General features: G+C 33.5%; 2 long non-coding RNA genes across 4 annotated transcripts; one reads left to right on the top strand and one right to left on the bottom strand.

Annotated features, from left to right (window-relative positions):
• Positions 1-8,942: 8,942 nt before the first annotated feature.
• Positions 8,943-10,401, bottom strand: LOC126994450 (uncharacterized). 2 transcript variants are annotated; one of them, XR_007749130.1, is made up of 4 exons: positions 10,237-10,401; positions 9,380-9,976; positions 9,055-9,314; positions 8,943-8,989 (listed from the first exon to the last, which is right to left on the bottom strand). It is a non-coding gene; the product is annotated as an uncharacterized LOC126994450 (long non-coding RNA). The 2 variants fall into 2 exon arrangements; XR_007749131.1 differs by lacking the exon at positions 9,055-9,314 and having other exon boundaries at positions 8,949-8,989.
• Positions 9,110-10,824, top strand: LOC126994449 (uncharacterized). 2 transcript variants are annotated; one of them, XR_007749129.1, is made up of 3 exons: positions 9,110-9,223; positions 9,419-9,950; positions 10,583-10,824. It is a non-coding gene; the product is annotated as an uncharacterized LOC126994449 (long non-coding RNA). The 2 variants fall into 2 exon arrangements; XR_007749128.1 differs by lacking the exon at positions 9,110-9,223 and having other exon boundaries at positions 9,480-9,616; positions 9,682-9,950.
• Positions 10,825-21,405: the final 10,581 nt, after the last annotated feature.

Genomic DNA, 21,405 nt, shown 5'->3' with positions numbered 1-21,405 from the left:
AAGCTTTTCGAAAAGCCTTTCAAAAAACGGCGGGCGAGGACGGGGCAAAGGCAGCCCTTGATCAACCAACCCGTAGCGTCAGTGCGACTCACAAGAAACTGTGTAACTAACCACGCCTCCGACAAGCGAACTGGTACAACTCGTCACGGCCACATTTCTATCATGTACACAAATGCACGTAGTTTAATACCCAAAAAGGACGAAATTAGGGCGTATATTGCAACAGAGAAACCAGATGTGGTAGCCATCACAGAGACTTGGGCCAACTCTACCCATCTAGAATCCGAACTGTCATTCCCTGGGTACGTAAAAAGTACACTCCCTGCCATAAAAATAGACAAACAGGACGCAGAGAAATACGATTCTGTCTATGTGGAAATAACCGCAAATAACAAGAAACTAACACTTGCAACCGTATACAGGCCTCCGAAACAACAGGCAGCCGATGACACTGCCCTCTACGAAGAGATTCACTCTCTAACACAAAGCAAGGAAGCAATTATAATTGGGGACTTTAATTGCCCTAACATTGACTGGGGACTGATGACTGGAGATCAAGAGGGTAACAGGCTTTTAGAAATGGTGGAGGATTCGTTCCTCACTCAAGTTGTAACTCAACCAACAAGAGAAAACAATCTGCTGGATCTGGTATTAGTAAGCGACCCCGACCTCATTCGCGACTGTACAGTTGGTGAGAAACTTAATGGGTGCGATCACCACTTAATCCGTTTTAATATCAACATATGTCACAAACTCGTAGATAATCCGTCAGTGATACCAGATTACAAAAAAGGAAATTTCAACTACGACCTGGGACCAACTTGGCATCACCGACAATACAATCGACAACGCGTGGAACGTCTTCAAAGATAAGCTGTTGCAAGTAGAGAAGGCTACAGTGCCTACGAAATCCAGGCGAGTAAATGGGGCCGTAGATCCACCGTGGATGACCAGAGAAATAAAAGGGCAGTAAACCTAAAAAAAAAGGAATTATAATTTGATGAAAGAGAATGCTACGGCCGAAGCCAGCACACAGTACCACAACAGCCTCAGAGCTTGTCGCAGCCTTATTCGGAGTAGCAAACGCAACTATGAAAAGCAAATAGCGCGCGAAATCAAAACTAACTCCAAGAAATTCTTCACGTACATAAGATCGAAAAAGAAAGTAAAATCCAATATTGGTCCCCTGACAGACGAGACTGGATCTGTAACTCAGGACAGTAAACAGATGGCCAGAATCCTCAACAGTAACTTCGCATCCGTATTCACAGTCGAGGGCATCGAAACCATTACCGAGAGACCGGCCCCGCCGCGTGAGATCACGCCGATGGAAATAGACTCAATATGCGACCAAGTAAAAAGTACTTGGACAAACTCGACACGAACAAGTCAACAGGACCCGACAGTTTGTCCCGCGGTTATTAAAGAGCTTAAACAACAAATACTTCAACCACTCACTACCATATTCAACCGGTCAGTTCAACTAAACAAGGTCCCGGAAGACTGGAAGATGGCGAACGTAACACCGATTTTCAAAAAGGAGACAAAAGCGTTGCATTAAACTACAGGCCCATAAGTTTGACATCAGTGGCAGGAAAAATACTCGAAAAGATTATTAGAGATAAACTTGTTAAGTTTCTAGAAAACAATAATGTAATCTCCGACACCCAGCATGGCTTCAGAAACAAGCGCTCCTGCCTAACGAATTTATTAGACTTCTTCCAAGGTATATATAAGAACTGGGATGCCCACATCCCCAGTGATGTTATATACCTGGACTTTCAGAAAGCCTTCGACAAGGTACCGCACGAGCGACTCCTTAAGAAACTGCACTCGGCGGGCATCGGAGCCAATCTGATCGCGTGGATAAGAGATTGGCTCACCGACAGAAAACAACGAGTACTACTCAACGGACAGCCTTCCGATTGGCTACCAGTCACTAGTGGAGTGCCTCAAGGGTCAGTGCTGGGACCCATCCTCTTTATCATATATATCAATGACCTAGAATCAGGACTGAAATCCACAATATCGAAATTTGCAGATGACACCAAGGTGGGTGGAGATGCCCTCACAAAGACCGACTGCGAAATCATTCAGAAAGACCTCAATCACATTATCGAATGGTCGGAAAAATGGCAAATGTCTTTAATGTTGACAAATGCAAAGTCATGCACATTGGGTCCCAAAATAGTAACCACACATACATCATGAATGGGAGACCTCTTCAAGCGATGCAGGAGGAAAAGGATCTTGGAGTCACTATCAGCAGTGACCTGAAAAACGCGAATCACTGTAAAAAAGCATACAACAAGGCCAACATTATGCTCGGGTTCATAGCGAGGAACTTCGAGTGTAAAACGCCAGACGTGATGCTATCCTTGTATAATTCCATGGTAAGACCGCACCTCGAGTATGCAGTGCAGTTCTGGTCTCCCAATTACAGAAAGGACATTGCTTTACTGGAAAGGATTCAACGACGCGCCACAAAGATGATTCCAACCTTCAGGGCTCAACCGTACGAGGAACGACTCAAGCGACTCAATCTCTTTACATTGGAGAAAAGACGCCTACGAGGGGATATGATTCAAGTCTTCAAGTATCTAAAAAAGTTCAATAACGTCGATTACTCCAAATTCTTTGAACTGCAAACCAACTCAAGAACTAGAAATAACGGTTTACCCATTCAGTCGAGTCGATGTAACACAGACATTGGAAGGAGTTTCTTTTCAAACCGAGTCATCCGCCACTGGAACAATCTTCCCTCAGAAGTAGTAAATGCGAATACCATCAACTCCTTCAAATATAGAATCGACCGTCATTTCGCTGCGTCAGGAGTAAACTGAATAACGAGGGGCTTCCATCTGCTCCTCAATATCGAGGTGCTTTCATCTGCTCACCAAGCCCCAAGTGGCGGTCGAGCAGATTAAATCACCCAAGCGGGCGACCTCGTAATGAGCCAATAGGCTTTCTGTTGCCTGCATTTCCATGTTTCCATGTTTCCATGTTTCCCTTCTCCTTCCCGTCCCTCCCCCTTTCTTTCCCTCACTCCTTCCTTCTCCTTCCCGTCCCTCCCCCTTTCTTTCCCTCACTCCTTCCCTTCTCCTTCCCGTCCCTCCCCCTTTCTCTCCCTCACTCCTTCCCTTCTCCTTCCCGTCCCTCCCCCTTTCTTTCCCTCACTCCTTCCCTTCTCCTTCCCGTCCCTCCCCCTTTCTTTCCCTCACTCCTTCCCGTCCCTCCCCCTTTCTTTCCCTCCTCCTTCCTTCTCCTTCCGTCCCTCCCCTTTCTCTCCCTCCTCCTTCCCTTCTCCTTCCCGTCCCTCCCCCTTTCTTTCCCTCACTCCTTCCCTTCTCCTTCCCGTCCCTCCCCCTTTCTTTCCCTCACTCCTTCCCTTTCCTTCCCTCCTTACCCGCCACTTCTTTTCCTCCTTCCCCGTCTCTTTCTGTTCCCTTCCCTTCCCTTCCCTCCTTCCCGTTCCTTCTTTTCCATCCTTTCCCTTGAGAACAAAGAGAAATATGAAGTTGAAAAGTGTGTGGTGTTAGTTTTGGTTAGTTAGTTAGTTTGTTAGTAACACATTATGACTAACCGTTTTCTAACCCTCCAGGAAATAGCTTAAGCGCCCCCCCCCCCTACACACGTTGGTGGTCACTGCCCCCCAAAAGACCGTACGCTATTATATGGGTGGGTAAACAGTGACAGACCCAGCACACACACACACACACACACACACACACACACACACACACACACACACATATAGTTGCTCCTCTCCCCTGCCTTCCCTTCCTCCCCTTCCCCTGCCTCGCCCTGCCCCCCCTCCGCCGCCCTCATGGCATACTTGAGGCTGTTGATGTGACGCGCCCCGCCCCTCACCAACACGAAAAGGATGTTGTTGGTGGGGCACTGAACTTACTTTCTTTCTTTTCTTTCCCGTTGACTTACTGGTTAGTTTGAAGTCTATTTGTAAAGTCTATCATGCTTGCAAATGACTGAAACAATGAAGAACAACACCGCTTCTTTCACTTGACTTCCATAGTGAATCATTTTGAAGGCCTTGGAACTTTACTTTTCTTTTTCCTTCCTTCCCTCTCCAATTACTTGACTTACTCGTTGGTTTTAGGTCCATTTCAAAGGCCATTCAAGCTTCAAAATGACTACAGAGATGGAAAAAACAGCTTCTTTAATACGACTTCATTTGTTAATCATTTGGAAGTCCATGACTAAAGCAATGGGAGAAACACAACTTTATACCTCATTTGCATTTACATTTGGAAGGTCTCTTATGTTTAAAAATTACTTAAACCAATGTTATATAATAGTTTCTTTTATACGACTTCACTTGTTCATCATTTGGAAGGCTTTTCATGTTATAAACTTACTAAAACCAAGAACAAACACAATTTTCTCACATCCCCGGTGCAGAAGCTTTGTCAAACTATAACTAGGCTCATAAGACTATTCATGGAAATACAAACACAACCTCTGCAAAAGCAATATCAAATGTCTGAGAATGTGGGCCAAATACGCGTGCCCGACCCAAGCCTTTAGACCGCCCTCGCCGCCACGCCAGCCCAGTGCGGGACGAGCTCACCACTGCCCATGGGATGACAAGAGCTCGAGGCCGTTCTTTTTATTGAGGGAGTAGATTAGGCGCCTCCTTGTTGTCCTTACGGCGACTGAATTCCTAATGGACATGTCTGCGAGGAACTACTGGGAGAATATGTTTGTTTGTGTGTGAGTGAATGTATGTATGTGTGATTGTATTTATGCTAGTATGTATGGGCAGAAGGATGGTGGGGAAGGGGGGGGGGGAGAGAGAGAGAGAGAGAGAGAGAGAGAGAGAGAGAGAGAGAGAGAGAGAGAGAGAGAGAGAGAGAGAGCATCATGGATTAGGTAACAAACAAAAAATAAAGATAATCTATCACCAAACAAGAACGAGAAATGGACTCGGCGGGACACAGCACGCGGAGAACTGACATCAGGAGGACAGCCAACGCAACAGTGACGACCCAGAACACGTACACGTCAGGGCGGGCAGAGGGCGAGCAGGTGGAGAGATTACATTAGATCATTGGCCGGAGCAGGATGGAGTACACTAACATCAAACAGAGAAAGGTAGAGGAACAGACAACTGGGAAAGGCCTTTGTATTAGACTAGTAATAACTTAAGATGGTGAATATTAGAGTATTGCAGTCACTTAAGTTAGAGCATTTGCCGGAGCAGGATGGCGTAATCTAACATCAAACAGAGAAAGGTGAAGGAATAGAGATGGACCATTGAGAGAGACCTCTGTTCTGCCATAGACTGACGATATGAAGTTTACAGTGTCAATCCCTAAAGTTAGAGCATTTGCCAGAGCAGGATGAAGAAGTCTAACACCTAACATAGAAAGGTGGAGGACGTTGGGAAAGGCCTTTGTTTTGTATTGGACTAGCAAGGCCTTAAGATGAAGATTAGATTAAGTTTGAGTATTTGCCAAACCACGATGGAGTATAATATCAGAGAAAGGTGGAGGACGTTGGGAAAGGCCTTTGTTTTGTATTGGACTAACAAGGCCTTAAGATGAAGATTAGATTAAGTTTGAGTATTTGCCAAACCACGATGGAGTATAATATCAGAGAAAGGTGGAGGACGTTGGGAAAGGCCTTTGTTCTGCAGTAGACTAGCAATGCCTGAAGATGGAGATTATATTAAGTTAAGAGTATTTGCCAAAGCACGATGGAGTAATATATCAAACAGAGAGGGGTGGAGGACGTTGGGAAAGGCCTCTATGCTGCAGTGGACTAGTAATGGGTGAAGATTATGAAGATCAGAGTGGGGTTAGGTTAGGTTAGGTGGGGTTAGGAGAGGTGGAGGACGTTGGGAAAGGCCTCTATGCTGCAGTGGACTAGTAATGGGAGAAGATTATGAGGATCGGATTGACTAGTGGCGTTAGGTGGGGTCAGGTTCACGGGAGCTGCCTTGTATACGCCCACCGACCTCTAGCAGACTCCTTGGTTAGTATTGGCAGACACTTCCCCTCACACCAACTATTTCCAAAGGCCAAAAAGGGGATCAATTGGGTTCTCATGAGAGTGTTTTCAGGTTCATGGTACAGAAGAAGAATCAAACTACTACTAGGACCATTAAAATACTCCTGGAAATACCGAAAACTCATACGAAAACCGTGTCAAGTATGTGAGCTCGGGCGCCGAAATGGGTTAAGATTCGTTTTAGGTCCGTGCCAGTATCTCATTACCTACTTTATGAAACATCAGTATCTCTTCATATATCTTTTCTACAAACCTTTAACAGTCAAGGAAACGCTTTGAAAACCCAATTCAAGGACTCTTTTTTTACTTCTGAAAATAGGAGATAATGTTTACGAAAGCGCGTAGCCTCCTTTGGCGGCGGCCGCGGCGACGCTGCAGCCGGTGTTGCGAGAAATACCTTCTCGCTGAAATAAGTCACATATACATGTGGAGGGGGGTCCAGGGGGTGGGCGTAGCCCCCCCTGGTTAGAATGAGGGGGTCGAGGGGGGCGCAGCCCCCCCGTTTGTAGGTCGTAAAGTTTGGTTGGAGTAGTTTAACTATGCTTCCCGACCCTAAACCCTTTGCGAGCTATTTCACGGCTGCGGCGAATGCAGCGTCGCCGCGGCCGTCGCCAGAGGAGGCGGCGCGCCCTCGTAAACATACAGCACGTTTGTAAGCTCCCCAACCAAACACAAAACACGACGAAAATTCCTTGTATAGTGTTTTTTTCACATTTGTTACCTTTTTTTATGCCCTTGAACTGACTCCTCTGCTGTAAGGAAAAAAAAACAACTATACAAGTAATTTTCGTCGTGTTTTGTGTTCGGTTGGGAAGCTTACAAGCGTGCTGTACTGGACTGTAAGACTGGCCCTTAACATCAGGTTCTTTGTTTTCGCTACCTTTTATTTGCATTATATTCGTCACACATGAGTCATCCCTTTACTTTTAGTTGTTGTTGTTTTCATGGGAACCCTGGAGCCTAGATTTAGGTCAGATGAGAGTGTGACGTCATCATCCTGTACGTGGAACGACTGTGTATTCTTGTAGTATTTCCACGAGAAACTATATAGAGGTGTACAGATAGAACCTAGAAGAGGGTAAGTGGAGGAAGAAAAGGAGGAAGAGGAGGAAGCAGCGGAAGGGGTGGGGGAAGACTTTAATCCAGACCCACTAATTCGTAGATTAAACTTTCTTCTCATAAGGATCGAACCCCATTTTGCTTCCCCATCTCTTTCATAACATTTACCCGTTCGGTCATTTTTTCCGACATACTCATAAAAGAAGTTCCGCACAATGGCAATATAAATAAAAAAAGCTGCATGCTGAACTTTCATCAACATCAAATGAAACTCCTATGATGTGAAAACTCAATGAATCAATGAAAGAAAAGAAAAAAGAGAAAAAACACTTGATGGCAGCTATTTTTTTCGTGTGTTTGTGGGAGGAGAAGTGGTGGACAGACTTTTTGTGTGTTATTGTTTTGCCTTTGAGCTGCTTCCTGTGATGCGAAAATAAACAGATAAATGGGAGAGAAAAAAAGGAGAAAAGCACATGATGGTGACTGCTTTCTGATTGTGGGAGAAGTGGTTTAGTTTTTTGGGGTGTTATTGTGTTACCCTTGAGCTGCCTCCTGTGATGCGAAAATAATTAGATAAATGGGAGAGAAAAAAATAGAAAAAGCACATTATGGTGACTGTTTTCTGATGGTGGGAGAAGTGGTTATCGTTTTTGTGTGTGTGCTGTGTGCTAGTGTTTGCCTGCTATGATGCGAAAATAAATATATAAATGGGAGAGAGAAAAAAAAAGAAAAAAACACATGATGGTGAGTGTTTTCTGATAGTGGGAGAAGTGGTTGGTGTTTTTTAGTGAGTGTGTTTTGTTTTGTCTTTGAGCCGCCTCCTGTGATGCTAATAAATGAATAAATAATTAACAGTGCATATCCTTAACCCAACAAGAGGACACTCGACTCATACATGACAACTCCTAGGCCGGTATTCTCAGACGCTTCTGTCTCTCATACCAAGTTTTTCAACGGGGGTCAAAGCAGATCAGTCTGATTCTCATGAGTGTTTTTTTTAGGTCCATAGTACAGATAGGAGGTCAGACTACCACCAGGGTCATTAAACTACCCCTGGCAATACCCACAACGCCTACGAAAGCTGTGTGTGTGTGTGTGTGTGTGTGTGTGTGTGTGTGTGGAGAGAGAGAGAGAGAGAGAGAGAGAGAGAGAGAGAGAGAGAGAGAGAATTAAATAAATAAATTCATAGATGGAGAGCAAGGATGAAAGAAAGGGAGAAATAGAATGAAATAGAGAAGATAAAAATAAAGAGACGGACGACTAAAGAGATGTGGGCCCCGATGCGAATGTTAGGAAACTCTAGCGAGCCGTCCTCGTGAGCGTCACCACTCTCACTGGTGTTTTCTCTCGGCAGGTGTGTGGGTGCAATGTACACCTGAATGGTGTTAATTGGTGAGCAGATTCCTACCAAGTAAAATCAATCCATCAATCAATCAGAGAAGGAAAATATAATAAAAAAGAAAAATTGGAATGAGAAAGAAAAGGGAAACGGATGCTGCGTCGCGAGCCGTCGCGAGGATTCCTTTGGATGCTTGTGCGCGTTTCCCAGGCCCGTCGGTCTTCCATCCCTGAACCGATAAACGCGGTGACCGGCGCCTTCACAGTAATTATGATTAATTTTATAATCCAGTCTGGTAGTTTTAAGAAGCGAGTTCTTGCATCCTCGCCTCGGCGGGGGTGTGGAGCGCCAGCAAGCCCAAGGTCTCCCTGGCGAGCATGGCAGGAATGGAGGGCTCAGGCAGGGCTCCTCGGCGTCCCTCGGGCCCCTGGAGGTGCCGGAGATCTTCCGGCTACAAACCCGGGCAGGTGGAGCTCGTTAGCTGTGGTAGGCAATCTGCCTAGAGCAAACTCTATACAAACCCGGGCAGGTGGAGGTCGTTAGCCGTGGTAGGCAATTCACCTAGGAGAGCAAACTCTATACAAACCCGGGCAGGTGAGGCTCGTTAGCCGTGGAAGGCAATTCACCTAGGAGAGCAAACTCTAAACAAACCCGGGCAGGTGGAGGTCGTTAGCCGTGGTAGGCAATTCACCTAGGAGAGCAAACTCTAAACAAACCCGGGCAGGTGGAGGTCGTTAGCCGTGGTAGGCAATTCACCTAGGAGAGCAAACTCTAAACAAACCCGGGCAGGTGGAGGTCGTTAGCCGTGGGAGGCAATTCACCTAGGAGAGCAAACTCTAAACAAACCCGGGCAGGTGGAGGTCGTTAGCCGTGGTAGGCAATTCACCTAGGAGAGCAAACTCCGAACAAACCCGGGCAGGTGGAGCTCGTCAGCCGTGGGAGGCAATTCACCTAGGAGAGCAAACTCTAAACAAACCCGGGCAGGTGGAGGTCGTTAGCCGTGGTAGGCAATTCACCTAGGAGAGCAAACTCCGAACAATAAACCCGGGCAGGTGGAGCTCGTCAGCCGTGGGAGGCAATTCACCTAGGAGAGCAAACTCTAAACAAACCCGGGCAGGTGGAGGTCGTTAGCCGTGGTAGGCAATTCACCTAGGAGAGCAAACTCTATACAAACCCGGGCAGGTGGAGGTCGTTAGCCGTGGTAGGCAATTCACCTAGGAGAGCAAACTCTATACAAACCCGGGCAGGTGGAGGTCGTCAGCCGTGGGAGGCAATTCACCTAGGAGAGCAAACTCTAAACAAACCCGGGCAGGTGGAGGTCGTTAGCCGTGGTAGGCAATTCACCTAGGAGAGCAAACTCCGAACAACAAACCCGGGCAGGTGGAGCTCGTCAGCCGTGGTAGGCAATCTGCCTAGGAGAGCAAACTCCGAACAACAAACCCGGGCAGGTGGAGCTCGTCAGCCGTGGTAGGCAATCTGCCTAGGAGAGCAAACTCCGAACAACAAACCCGGGCAGGTGGAGGTCGTTAGCCGTGGTAGGCAATTCACCTAGGAGAGCAAACTCTAAACAAACCCGGGCAGGTGGAGGTCGTTAGCCGTGGGAGGCAATTCACCTAGGAGAGCAAACTCTAAACAAACCCGGGCAGGTGGAGGTCGTTAGCCGTGGTAGGCAATTCACCTAGGAGAGCAAACTCGGTACAATAACCCGGGCAGGTGGAGCTCGTCAGCCGTGGGGCAATTCACCTAGGAGAGCAAACTCTAAACAAACCCGGGCAGGTGGAGGTCGTTAGCCGTGGTAGGCAATACACCTAGGAGAGCAAACTCCGAACAATAAACCCGGGCAGGTGGAGCTCGTCAGCCGTGGGAGGCAATTCACCTAGGAGAGCAAACTCTAAACAAACCCGGGCAGGTGGAGGTCGTTAGCCGTGGTAGGCAATTCACCTAGGAGAGCAAACTCTATACAAACCCGGGCAGGTGGAAGTCGTCAGCCGTGGAGGCAATTCACCTAGGAGAGCAAACTCTAAACAAACCCGGGCAGGTGGAGGTCGTTAGCCGTGGTAGGCAATTCACCAAACCCGGGCAGGTGAGGCTCGTCAGCCGTGGTAGGCAGTCTGCCTAGGAGAGCAAACTCTAAACAAACCCGGGCAGGTGGAGCTCGTCAGCCGTGGTAGGCAATCTGCCTAGGAGAGCAAACTCCGAACAATAAACCCGGGCAGGTGGAGGTCGTCAGCCGTGGTAGGCAGTCTGCCTAGGAGAGCAAACTCTAAATAAACCCGGGCTTGTGGTGCTCGTTATACTGTCGTAGACAATCCACGCGATGGGAACACCAAAGAAAAGGAAAATAAAAAAGAACACCAGAAAATGGAAAATACAGAAACGAAACATCAAGAAAAGAAACAAAAGATCATCCACCTTTAGGCCTAACATCGCCAAAATTATGGGTGGGTCTCTTCTGGGAGAAAGCGGCTCACCCAGACCAAAGAACATCAACAAAAGGATGATATGAATAAATGAACATAAAAAAAAAAAAAACACATCAAGGAAAGATAAATTAGTATCGAATTAAATTAACAAAATACCAATAAAATAATGTATTTTTGGATGAAAATATATGTTGTAAAAAACATATAAAATAACCTAAATACAAATACAAATATACACATAAAATAATTTAAAATTGAATGAAATTAATATACAAAATAATCATAAAATAATTTAAATTTGTAATGAAATATATGTACAAAATACACTTAAAAATAATGTAAATTTGTATGAAAATATAGATACAAATACACATAAAATAACATGAATTTGTATAAAAATATATTTTCAAAATAAACATTAAATAATGAATATGCGTAAAAAAATATATATACAAAGTACATATAAAATAATTTAAATTCGTATCAATATAAATCAACAAAATACCAATAAAATAATATATATTTGAATTAAAATAAATTTACAAAATACACATAACATAAGTAAAATTTGTATTAAAATATATACAAAAATACCCAGAAATAATTTGAATTTATTTGAAAATAGATATACAAAATACACATAAAACTGGGGTAAATTTTTTTTGAAATATATATACAAAATACACATAAAATATTGTAAATTTGTGTCAAAATATATCAACAAATACAGAAAAAATATCGTAAATTTGAATAAAATACATATACAAAATACACATTAAATAATGGAAAAGTGTATAAAAATATATATACAAAATGCGCATAGAATAATGTAAAATCGTATCAAAATAAATGAACAGAATATCATTAAAATAATATAAATTTCTATGAAAATAAAGAAGCAAAATACCCATAACATAACGCATATTTGTATACAAATATATATACAAAAATACACATCAAATAATTAAATTTGTAATAAAATACATATACAAAATGAACATACAATAAGATAAATTTGTATTGAAATAGATATGCAAAATACACATCAAATAATGTAAATTTGTATTAAAATATGTATACGAACACACAATAAATAGCGTAAATTTCAATGAAATTATATATAAAAAAATACACATAAAATGATGTAAATACGAATAAAAATATATATACAAAATACACCTAAAATAATGTAAATTCGTATCAAATTCAATAAACTAAATTTCAATAAAAGAATGTATATATGTAGAAAAAATATATATACAAAATAATATATAAAATAACTAACATTTATATAAAAATACATACAAAAATACACAAAAATAATTTCAATTTGTATGAAAATACAAATACAAAATACATATAAAACCAGATAAATTTGTATTGAAATACATATAAAAAACACACATAAAATAATGTAATAAATTTGTATGCAAATATATAAACAAATAGATTTAAAGTAACGTATATAAGTATAAAATATATATATAGATAATGCACATTAAATAATATAAATATGTAAAATAAAATATATACAAAATACACATAGAACAACGTTAAATCGTATCAAAATAAATACACAGAATATCAATAAAATAATGTAAAAGTGTAAAAAAATAAAGATGCAAAATAATCATAAAAAAAGCATATTTAAAAAAAAATATATATACAAAAAAACACATCAAATAATTAAATTTGTATTAAAATAAATATACAAAATACACATACAATATGGTAAATTTGTATTGTAATAGATATGCAAAACACACATCAAACAATATAAATTTGTTGCAAAATATATATACGAATAAACATAAAAAACGTAAATTTCTAGAAAAATATATATAAAAAATACACATAAAATGATGTAAATACGTATAAAAATATATATACAAAATACACATAAAATAATGTAAATTCGTACCAAAATAAATAATCAAAATACCAATAGAAGAATGTGAATTTGTATGAAAATAAATATACAAAATACACATAAAATAACGTAAATTTGTATAAAACTCTATACAAAAATACACAAAAGTAATTTAAATTTGTATGAAAATAGATATACAAAATATACATAAAACAAACTAAATTTGTATTGAAATATATATAAGAAATACATCAAATAATGTATAGTTGTATAAAAATAATTAAATAAATACACATAAAATAATGTAAATTTGTTTTAAAATATATAAACAAAATACACATTAAATTATGAAAATACGTATACAAAAAATATACAAAATACACATATAATAATGTAAATTCGTATCAGAATACATAAACAAAATAATAATAAAAAAATGTAAATTTGTATGAAAAAATATATACAAAATACACATAAAATAACGCAAATTTCTACAAAAATATATATACAAAAACGCACATCAAATACTTTATATTTGTATAAAAATAAATAAACAAAATGCACATCAAATATGGCAAATTTACAAAAAAAAGGACAAAATACACTTAAAATAATGAAAATTTGTAAAAAAGAACAACACAAATGTACACAAAATGAAGTAAAATTGTATAAAAAATATATATACAAAACACATATTAAATAATGTAAATGCGTATAAAAATATGTATAGAAAATACACATAAAATAATCTAAATTCGTATCGAAATAAATGAAGAAAATACCGATAAAATAATGTAATTTTGAATGAAAATATATATAGAAAATACACATAAAATATCGTAAATACAAATAAATATATACACATAAAATAATTTTAATTTGAATGAAAATAGATATAAAAATAAACATAAAATTAGGCAAATTTGTAATGAAATATATATAAAAATACACATAAAATAATGTAAATTTGTTTCAAAATATATATACGAATACACATAAAATAACGTAGATTTCTATATAAATATATATATACAAAATACACATGAAATGATGTAAATACGTATAAAAATATATATACAAAATACATATTAAATAATGTAAAAAAAATATCAATAAAAGAATGTGTATTTGTATGAAAATACATAAGCAAAATACACATAAAATAACGTAAATTTGTATAAAACTATATACAAAAATACACAAAAATGATTTAAATTTGTATGAAAATAAATATACAAAATACACATAAAATTAGGTAAATTTGTATTGAAATACATATACAAAATACACATATAATAATGTAAATTTGAATGAAAATATATAAACAAATACACTTAAATTAACGTAAATTTGAATAAAAAATTTATACAAAATACTCATTAAATAATGTAAATATATATATATATAAAAAAATATATACACAACAAAAATAGAATAATGTAAAATCGTATCAAAATAAATACACAGAATGTTAATAAAATAATGTAAATTTGTATGAAAATAAAGATGTAAAATACCCATAAAATAACGCATTTTTTATAAAAACATATATACCAAAATACACATAAAATATTTAAATTTGTATTACAATAAATATACAAAATACTCATACAATAAGATAAATTTGTATTGAAATAGATATGCAAAATACATATAAAACAATGTAAATTTGTTTCAATATATATATACGAATACACATAAAATAACGTAGATTTCTATAAAAATATATATACAAAATACACATAAAATGAAGTAAATACGTATAAGAAAATGTATACAAAATTCATATAAAATAATGTAAATTCGTATCAAAATAAATAAACAAAATACCAATAAAAGAATGTGTATTTGTATAAATATAAATATACAAAATAAAATAGCGTAAAATTGTACAAAACTATATACAAAAATTAACAAAAATAACTAAATTTGTATTAAAATAAATATACAAAATACACATACTATACGGTAAATTTGTATTGAAATACATATGCAAAATACACATAAAATAATGTAAATTTGTATCAAAATAGATACGAATACACACAATAAAATAACGTAAATTTTTATGAAAATATATATACAAAATACATATAAAATAATGTAAATACGTAGAAAAATATATATACAAAATAAACATAAAATAATGTAAATTCGTATAAAAATAAATAAACAAAATTCCAATAAAAGAATGTATATTTGTAGGAAAAAAAAAATATATATATATATATATATATATATATATATATATATATATATATATATATATATATATATATATATATATATATATATATATATATATATATATATATATATATATATATATATATATATATATATATATATATATATATATATATATATATATATATATATATATATATATATATATATATATATATATATATATATATATATATATATATATATATATATATATATATATATATATATATATATATATATATATATATATATATATATATATATATATATATATATATATATATATATATATATATATATATATATATATATATATATATATATATATATATATATATATATAAAATAATTTAAATTTGTATGGAAATAGATATGCAAAATACACATAAAACTAGGCAAATATTTATTTTAATACATAAAAATACACATAAAATAATTTAAATTTGTATGAAAATATATAAAAAAATACACATAAAATAACGTAAATTTCCATAAATTATATATACAAAATATACATTAAATAATGTATATATGTATAAAAATATATAGAGAAAATACACAGAATAATGTAAAATCGTATTAAAATAAATAAACAGAATATCAATTAAATAATGTAGTTTTGTATGAAAATAAAGATGCAAAATGCCCATAAAATAACGCATATTTGTTTAAAAATATATATAAAAAAATACACATAAAATAATTAAATTTGTATCAAAATAAATATACAAAAGGCACATACAATAAAGAAAATTTGTATTGAAATAGATATGGAAAATACACATAAATAATGTAAATTTGTATCAAAATATAAATACGAATACACATAAAATACAGTAAATTTCTATGAAAATATATATGCAAAATACATATAAAATTATGTAAATAAGTATAAAAATATATATATATATATATATATATATATATATATATATATATATATATATATATATATATATATATATATATATATATATATATATCAAATACACCTAAAATAATGTAAATTCGTATCAAAATAAACAAACAAAATTCCGATTATAGAACGTATATTTGTAGGAAAATAAATATACAAAATACACATAAAATTACGAAAATTTGTATAAAAATATATACAAAAATACACAAAATTAATTTCAATTTCTATGAAAATAGATATACAAAATACACATAGAATTAGTTAACTTTGTATTTAAATACATGTACAAAATACACATAAGATAATGTAAATTTGTATGAAATGAAAGCAAATTCAAATAAAATAACGTACATTTGTATAAAATATATATACAAAATATACATAGAATAATGTAAAATCGAATGAAAATAAATACACAGAATATCAATAAAATAATGTAATTTTTTTTGAAAATAAAGATGCAAAATACCAATAAAATAAAGCATTTTTTTTATAAAAGTGCATATACAAAAATACACATAGAATAATTAAATTTGTATTAAAATATATAAATATATATATATATATATATATATATATATATATATATATATATATATACATATATATACATATATATATATATATATATATATATATATATATATATATATATATATATATATATATATATATATATATATATATATATATATATATATATATATATATATATATATATATATATATATATATATATATATATATATATATATATATATATATATATATATATATATATATATATATATATATATATATATATATATATATATATATATATATATATATATATATATTTTTTTTTTTTTACTTATTTACATAATTTTATATGTATTTTGATTATATATTTTCATAGAAATTTACTCTATTTTATGTGTATTCGTATATATATTATAATACAAATTTACATTATTTATGTGTATTTTGCATATCTATTTCAATACAAAGTTTCTTTATTGTATGTGCATTTTGTATATTTATTTTAATACAAATTTAATTATTTTATATGTATTTTTGTATATATATTTTTATACAAATATGCGTTATTTTCATACATATTTACATTATTTTATTGATATTCTGTTTATTTATTTTGATACTATTTAACATTATTCTGCCTATTTTGTATATATATTTTTTAATACATATTTAAATTATTTAATGTATATTTTGTATATATATTTTATCCAAATTTTCGTTACTTTAAGTGTATTTGTTTATATATTTTCATACAAATTAACATTATTTTATGTGTGTTTTGTATATGTATTTCAAAACAAATTTGCCTAATTTTATGTGTATTTTGCATATCTATTTTCAAACAAATTTATATTATTTTTGTGTATTATTGTATATATTTTTATACAAATTTTAGTTATTTTATTTGTATTTTGTATATATATTTTCCTACAAATGTACATTCTTTTATTGGAATTTTGTTTACTTATTTTGATACGAATTTACATTATTTTATGTGTATTTTGTATATATATTTTTCTACGTATTTACATTATTTTATGTGTATTTTGTATATCTATTTTCATAAAAATTTACAACATTTTATTATGTGTATTCGTATATAATTTGATACAAATTTTATACAAGTTCATGTTATTTTATGTATATTTGTATATATATTTTCATACAAATTTACATTATTTTATGTGCATTTTTACATATATTTCATTACAAATTTACCTTATTTTATGTTTATTTTGTATATTTATTTCATTCAATTTTAAAATATTTTATGTGTATATTTGTATTTGTAATTAGGTTATTTTATGTCTATTTTCTATATATATTTTCATCTAAAATCATATTATTTTATTGGTATTTTGTTAATTTAATTCGATACGAATTTAGATTATTTCATAGTTATTTTGTACCCATATTTTTATACGCATTTACATTATTTAATATGTGTTTTGTATATTTATTTTTTATGCAAATTTACTTTATTTAATGTGCATTTTTGTACATATATTGTTATTGAAATTTGCGTTATTTTTTGTGTATTTTTTATGTTTTCTCATACAAATTTACATTATTTTATTGGTATTTTGTTTATCTATTTTGATACGAATTACATGATTTTTTGTATATTTTGTACATATTTTTTTATACGTATTTACATTATTTAATGTGTATTTTGTTTATATATTGCTAGACAAATTTGTATAAATATTTTGAGACAAATTTACATTATTTTATGTATATTGTATATATATTTTATTTAAATTTAGCTTATATTATGTGTATTTTGTATATCTATTTTCATACAAATTTAAATAATTTTGTGGATTTTTGTATATAGCGTTATATAAATTTACGTTATTTTATGTGTATTTTGTATATTTATATTTATACAAATACAGATTTTTTTATTAGTATTTTGTTTATTTATTTTGATACGAATTTGCATTATTTTACGTGTATTTTGTATACATTTTTTTATAAGTGTTTACATCATTTTATGTAAATATTTTATTTATATATATATATATATATATATATATATATATATATATATATATATATATATATATATATATATATATATATATATATATATATATATATATATATATATATATATATATATATATATATATATATATATATATATATATATATATATATATATATATAAAAGAAATATACAAAATACATATAAAATTAGGTAAATTTGTATTGAAATACATATAGAAAATACACATAAAATAATGTAAATTTGAATGAAAATATATAAACAAATACACTTAAAATAACGTAAATTTGTATAAAATATATATGCAAGATACACATTAAATAATGTAAATGTGTATTAAAAAATATATACAAAAAACAAATAGAATAATGTAAAATCGTATCAAAATAAATACACAGAATATCAAAAAAATAATGTAAATTTGTATTAAAATAAAGATCTAAAATTCCCATAAAATAGCGCATTTTTTATAAAAAATATATATATACCAAAATACACATAAACTATTTAAATTTGTATTGAAATAAAATACAAAATGCACATACAGTAAGGTAAATTTGTATTGAAAGAGATATTAAAAAATACATATAAAACAATGCAAATTTGTTTCAAAATATATATACGAAAACATAAAATAACGAAGATCTCTATAAAAATACACATAAAATTAAGTAAATACGTATAAAAAAAATCTATACAAAATACACATAAAATAATGTAAATTCGAATAAAAATGAATAAACAAAATACCATTAAAAGAATGTGTATTTGTATAAATATAAATATACAAAATACACATAAAATAACGTAAACTTGTATAAAACTATATACAAAAATACACAAAAGTAACTAACTTTGTATAAATATATCTATATATATATATATATATATATATATATATATATATATATATATATATATATATATATATATATATATATATATATATATATATATATATATATATATATATATATATATATATATATATATATATATATATATATATATATATTCAAATTTAGCTTATTTTATGTGTATTTTGTATATCTATATATATCTATATTCATATCTATCTATCTATCTATCTATTCATTCATCTATTCATTCATTCATCTATCTATCTATTCTATCTATATATATATATATATATATATATATATATATATATATATATATATATATATATATATATACATATATATATATTTTTTTTTTTTTTACAGCAAAGGAGACAGCTCAAGGGGGCAAAAAGTAAACATTAACAAAAAAAAAAAAGCCCGCAACACGCTGCTCCTAAAAAGAATCCAAAGAGGTGGCCGAAAGATAAGTCAGTTTCGGGAGGAGAGGTGTCCTGATACCCTCCTCTGGAAAGAGTTCAAGTCGTAGGCAGGAGGAAATACAGATGAAGGAAGATTGTTCCAGAGTTTACCAGCGTGAGGGATGAAAGAGTGAAGATGCTGGTTAACTCTTGCATAAGGGGTTTGGACAGTATAGGGATGAGCATGAGTAGAAAGTCGAGTGGTGGGGAGGCATGCAGTTAGCAAGTTCAGAAGAGCAGTCAGCGTGGAAATATCGATAGAAGATAGAAAGAGAGGCAACATTGCGGCGGAATTTAAGAGGTAGAAGAATATCAGTATGAGGAGGAGAGCTGATGAGACGAAGAGCCTTTGCCTCCACTCTGTCCAGAAGAGCTGTGTGAGTGGAGCCCCCCCACACATGAGATGCATACTCCATACGAGGGCGGACAAGGCCCCTGTATATGGACAGCAACTGTGCAGGGGAGAAGAACTGGCGGAGACGGTACAGAACGCCCAGCCTCGAGGAAGCTGATTTAGTAAGAGATGAGATATGAAGTTTCCAGTTGAGATTTTGAGTTAAGGATAGACCGAGGATGTTTAGTGTTGAGGAAGGTGATAGCTGGGTGTTGTCAAAGAATAGGGGATAGTTGTTGGGAAGATTGTGTCGAGTGGATAGGTGGAGAAACTGTGTTTTTGAGGCGTTGAAGGACACCAGGTTCTTCTTGCCCCAATCGGAAATAATAGTAAGGTCTGAGGCTGCGTTCTGCAGCCCAGCCTTGAGTCGTTAAGTTCCAGAAGGGTGGGTCTTCTATTAAAAGAAGTTGAATAATGCAGAGTGGACTCATCGGCGTAGGAATGGATAGGACAGGTCGTTTTGGAAAGAAGATCATCAATGAACAACAGAAAAGAGTGGAGATAGGACAGAACCCTGTTGGACACCACTGTTCATAGATTTATTGGAAGAACATAGACCGTATACCACGGAAGACATATAAAGGTAATAAAGGAAACTTGAGATAAAGGTACATATAGAAGGATAGAAACAGTACGAGGGTAGTTTAGAAAGAAAAGATTTGTGACATACCCTATCAAAAGCTTTTGATATGTCCAGCGTAATAGCAGAAGTTTCACCAAAACGGCTAAGAGATGATGACCAAGAGTCAGTTAAGAAGGCTAGGAGATCACCAGTAGAACGCCCTTGCGGAACCCATACTGGCGATCAGATAGAAGGTCAGAAGTGAAAGGTGCTTTTGAATCTTACGGTTAAGGATTGATTCAAAAGCTTTAGATAGACAAGAAAGTAAAGCAATAGGACGGTAGTTTGAGGGATTGGAGCGGTCACCCTTCTTAGGTACAGGCTGTGTGAAGGCATACTTCCAGCAAGAAGGAAAGGTAGATGTTGACAGGCAGAGGCGAAAGAGTTTGACCAGGCAGGGTGACAGCACGGAGGCACAGTTTTTAAGGACAATAGGAGGCACTCCATCAGGTCCATAAGCCTTCTGAGGATTGAGGCCAGAGAGGGCATAGAAAACATCATTTTGAAGAATCTTTATAACAGGCATAAAGGAGTCCGAGGGGGATGAGTAGGAGGAATATGCCCAGAATCGTCCAGAGTGGAGTTTTTAGAAAAGTTTGAGAGAAGAGTTCAGCCTTAGAGATAGATGAGACGGCAGTGTTGCCAGGACTGAGGAGTGGAGGAAAG

This window comes from Eriocheir sinensis, unplaced genomic scaffold (genome assembly GCF_024679095.1).
Source record: "Eriocheir sinensis breed Jianghai 21 unplaced genomic scaffold, ASM2467909v1 Scaffold8, whole genome shotgun sequence".
Lineage (NCBI taxonomy): Eukaryota > Metazoa > Arthropoda > Malacostraca > Decapoda > Varunidae > Eriocheir > Eriocheir sinensis.
Note: the sequence above shows the minus strand (reverse complement) of the source record. Positions and strands in the feature narration are given on the sequence as shown.